This window comes from Pteropus alecto, unplaced genomic scaffold (genome assembly GCF_000325575.1).
Source record: "Pteropus alecto unplaced genomic scaffold, ASM32557v1 scaffold34, whole genome shotgun sequence".
NCBI classification, from domain to species: domain Eukaryota; kingdom Metazoa; phylum Chordata; class Mammalia; order Chiroptera; family Pteropodidae; genus Pteropus; species Pteropus alecto.
Genome location: NW_006435763.1, coordinates 6,103,567 through 6,108,510, shown reverse-complemented (window position 1 = coordinate 6,108,510; position 4,944 = coordinate 6,103,567).

Sequence of the window (4,944 nt, the reverse complement as noted above, 5' to 3'; positions counted from 1 at the left end):
CTCTCCCTGCTCTTCCATCCATCAGCTTTGGACATGGTCATATGAGCCACCTCTTTAGCGGGACTGGGCCTGGGATCAGTGGAGACAAAATGTGGAGGGAACAGAACAACGTGTAGGGTCTAGTCTGGTCAGGAAAAAACAAAACGAAAGCTCCCCCTGTTGCAGGAAGCGACCCGACGCACAGGAAGCGACACCCGACGCAGGAATTCAGACGCTCAGACCACTGTTAGAGGAAGGAGAATTTATTAGGCCGGCGGAGCGCGTGGGGTTAATAACTCCATGCACAAGCTCGCTCTGGTTAGATTGATTACGGTTTATATACCTCTGCAGTGTCCACGCAAGGGGCGCGTGATTCCTATGTCTGAGGTTTCACATGTGCCTTCTTTCTCAGGATGGGGAGGGGGAGCTTCGGGATGGGGCTGCAGTGGGGAGGAATTTCCAGACACTGGTCTTACAGGTCGTTTGTTTTGCGGAACCGTGACCTTGGTGTTATCAGCATCATTATAGGATTCTCGAATAGAGAGAGACGGGACATTGAGGCTATAAGTAAAAAGCAACACTTAATGCCGGCGCCTGCTCAGCAGATTCCTCTCCAAAGGCTGAGCTCTGATTGTAACATAACAGGCAGTTTTACACAGTCTTGTTATTCCTACACAGCTACAGAGATAAGAACATTAGTCGGATAGCAAGCTATGAATCAACAGATGTGAGCTGGAGAGTCCTGGAGGTGATGGACCTTAACCAGCGGAGTGGGTCATTTCTGCAGGCCCTTTCCTTTGCATTTTTTCAGATGCCTCCTCTCCTCTCTCACCCCAACCCCCCAAACACTGCTGTCCTCGATGCGGAGCTTAAAGCCGGCTTGTTGAGGGGCCACAGATTAGGTTGAGTTACTCTTCTTCCTAACTGGTTCCTTTTGTCCCCACAGAGTGCAGGCTTCTTGAGGTCAGCTCAGCCAGCTGTCCTGTCCCGTGCTTTCTCCTCTTATGCCAACACGTGTACACGATCGCATATATGTATCATTGTGAAATAATTGCCATAAGCGAGTTAATAAACACATCCGTCACCTCCCATAGTTACTTTTTTTTTTTGGTGAGAATTCTTAATTTGTTGAGATCTACTCTCAGCAAATTTCAAGGATATAATACAGTATTAATTATAGCCGCCAATGCTGTACATTCCATACTCAGCATTTATTCATCTTATAACTAAAAGTTTGCATGCTTTGACTAATCTCTCCCCATTTCTCCCACCCCTGAGGCCCTGGAAACCACCATTCTACTCTTTTTCTATGTGTTTGACTTTTTTTTCCCTTTAGGTTCCATGTGTAAGTGATACCTTCCAGTGTTTGTCTTCTCTGCCTGGCTTATTCACTTAACGTAATTCTCTCCAGGTTCATCCACGTTGTTGCAAATGTCAGGGCTTCTTTTTAAAGGCTGGGTCATATTCTATTATATACACCTACATAATATTCTATTATATATACCTTTTTAAAGGCTGGATGATATTCTATCATATATACACATTGTCTTTGTCCAGTCATCCATTGATGGATACATAGGTTGTTTCTGTACCTTGGTTATTGTGAATAATGCTGCAATGAACATGGGGTGCAGGTATCTTTTCCAGATGCTGATTTTCTTTACTTTGGATATAAACTCAGAAGTTCTATTTCTAAATTTTTGAGGGAGCTCTATACTGTTTTCCACAACGTCTGTACCAATTTACATTCTCATGAACTTTGTACAAGTTTTCCCATTCCTGCATGTCATTTGTGATCTCTTTATTTTGGTAACAGCCCTATTAAGAGGTGTGAGGTGATATCGCATTGTGGTTTTGATTTGCATTTCCCTGATGGTTAGTGATGTTGAGTGCACATTTTCTTGTGCCTATTGGCTATCTTCATTGGAAGAAAAAAAATGCCTATTCAGACCCTTTGCCCATTTTTAATCAGGTTTTATTTATTTTTTTCCTACTGAGTTGTACGAGTTCCTTATGTATTTTAGATGTTAACCCCTTATCAGATAGACGGTTTGCAAATATTTCCTCATTTTGTAGGTTCCTTTCCATTCATTGGCAGCTCTCTTGCTGTGCAGAGCTTTTCAGTTTGATGTGGTCCCACTTGTTTTTTTTGCTTTTGTCACTTGGCCTTTTGGTGTCATATCCGAGGAACTCATTGCCAAGACCAATGCCAAGGAGCTTGTTCCATACATTTTATCCTAGCAGTTTTACATTTTCAGATCTTTAATCCATTTCAAGTTAGTTCTGGTGAGTGGTGTTAGATAGGGGTCCACTTTCATTTGTCTGCATGTGGATATCCAGTTTCCCCAAAAGGATTTATTGAAGAGACAGCCCTTAACCCATTGTGTTTTCTTGGTGCCCCTGTCAGAGATTATTTGTCTGTGTACGTGGACTCTGTTCTGCTCCATTTGTCCATGTGTCTGTTTTTAAGCTGGCCCCATACCGTTTTGACTCCTGCAGGTTTACAACAGAGTTTGAAACAGGGAAGTGTGATGCCTCCAGCTTTGTTCTTTTTCTCAAGATTGCTTTGGGCGTTCAGGATTTTTCGTGATTCTGTACAAATTTCAGGAATCTTTTTTCTATTTCTGTGAAAAATGTCATTAGAATTTTGTCAATGGATTGAATTGAATCTCTAGGTTGCTTTGGGTAGAATGGACATTTTAACAATATTTATTCTTCCAACCCATGAACATGGTATATCTTTCTGTCTTCTTCAGTTTTCATCAGTGTTTTATAGTTTTCAGTGTACAGATCTTTCACCTCCTTGGTTAAATTTATTTCCAAGTATTTCATTGTTTTTGATGCTATTGTAAACGAGATTGCTTTCTAATTTATCTTTCAGATATTTTGTTGTTAGCGTATGGAATGCTACTGGTTTTTGTATATTGATTTTGTATCTTGCAACTTTACTGAATTCGTTTATTAGTTCTAATAGTTTTTTGGTGGAATCTTTATAGTTTCCCATATATAAGATCACGTTATTTGCAAACAGACAATTCAACTGATAATTCATTTAGACTTATTTAACATCCTGGAGAGCGTTTTATGTGCTCTTGAGAAGAATGTGTTTCTGCTGCTGTTGGATAGACTGTTCTGTATATGTCTATTAGGAACATTTGGTATAAAGTGTCGTTCAAGTCTAATATTTCCTTTTGATTTTCTGTATGGATGATCTGTCCGTTGTTGAAAGTGGGATATTGATGTTTCGTACTTTTAGTTCCTCGCTGTCTCTCTCTGCCTTCAGATATGTTAATATTTGTTTAACATATTTAGGTGCACTGATGTTGGGTGCATATATATTTATAATTGTTATATCCTCTAGATGAATTGACCCCTTCATCGTTATACAGTGACCTTTTTGTCTCTTGTTACAGTTTTTACTTAGTCTTTTTTGTCTGATATAAGTAGAGCTACCACTGCCCTTTTCGTTTTTCCTTTGCATGGACTATCTTTTTTTACCCCTTCACTTTCAATTTATGTGTATTCTTAAGGCTGAAGTCTTTTGTAGGCAGAGTGTGTGTGTGCGTGTGTATTTTTAATTCAGTCACTCTCTTCCTTTTGATTGAAGATCAAATTCATGTGTATTTAAAGTAGTTATTGGTAGGTAAGGACTGACTGTAGCCATCTTGTTTTTTGGCTGTTTAGTTCCTTTGTTTCTTTCTTCCTCTCCCGCTGTCTTCCTTGGTGATTTGATCACTTTACCGTAGTGGTGCGCTTTGATTCCTTTCTCCTGCTCTTTTGTGTATCTGCTATAGGTTTTTCTTCCTGATTATCATGAGGCTTACATAAATCATCTTATAGCAGTCCGTTTTAATCTGATCACTTCGATTGTATACAAGAAGTTTACTGTTTTCTTCCTCCTCTCACATTTTGTTTTTGATGTCACACTTTACCTCTTTTTATATTATGTATCTATTAAGAAATCATCGTAGCTGTAGTTATTTTTAATACTTTTATCTTTTAACCTTTATGCTAGAAATAAGTGATTTACAAACCACCTTTATAGTATTGAGTATTTAGAATTTGGCTACCTACTTACCTTTACCAGTGAGTTTTATACTTTCATATGTTTTCATGTTACTAATTAGCATCCTTTTATTTCAGCTTGAAGAATGCCCGTTAGCATCTTGTAAGGTAGGTCTAGTGGTGATGAACTCCCCCAGCTCTTGTTTGTCTGGGAAAGTCTTACCTCTCTGTTTCTGAAGGACAGCTTTGCCAGGTAAAGTATTCTTGGCAGATAGTTTTTCTTTCCTTTCTGAACTTTTAATTTATCATTTCTCTTTCTCCTGGCCTGCAAGGTTTCCACTGAGAAATCTGTCTTGTGTTCTCTTGTGTGAGATGAGTCTTTTGTCTAGCTGCTTTTAAAATTCTTTGATTATGACAATTTTATGATACTGTATCTCGGTGAAGCCTTTTTTGGGCTGAATTTGTATGGGGACTTAGGAGCTTCACGTACCTGGATGTCCCTTATCTCTCCCCAGATTTGGGATGTTACAGCCATTATTTCTTTAAATAAGCTTTCTGCCCCCTTTTCTCTCTCTTCTCCTTCTGGTACTCCTGTAATGCGAATATTGTGTTGCTTGATAGTATTCCATAATTCACATAGGCTTTCTTCTCTCTTTTCCATTCTTTTTTTCTTTGAGAATTTCAAATGACATGTCTTCAAGTCACAGATCAAGAATCTGTGATCTGCTTGATCGAATCTGTCTTTGATGCTCTTGATGCATATTTTAATTTATTTCATTCATTGTATTCTTTAGCTCCAGAATTTCTGTTTGGTTCTTTTTTTTTTTTATGAACTCTGTTGAATTGATCATTTTGTTTATGCGTTGTTTTCCTGATTTCATTGAGTTGTCTGCGTTGTCTTATAGCTTACTGAGCTTCCTTAAAACAATTATTTTGAATTCTTTGCCCCTCAATTTGTAG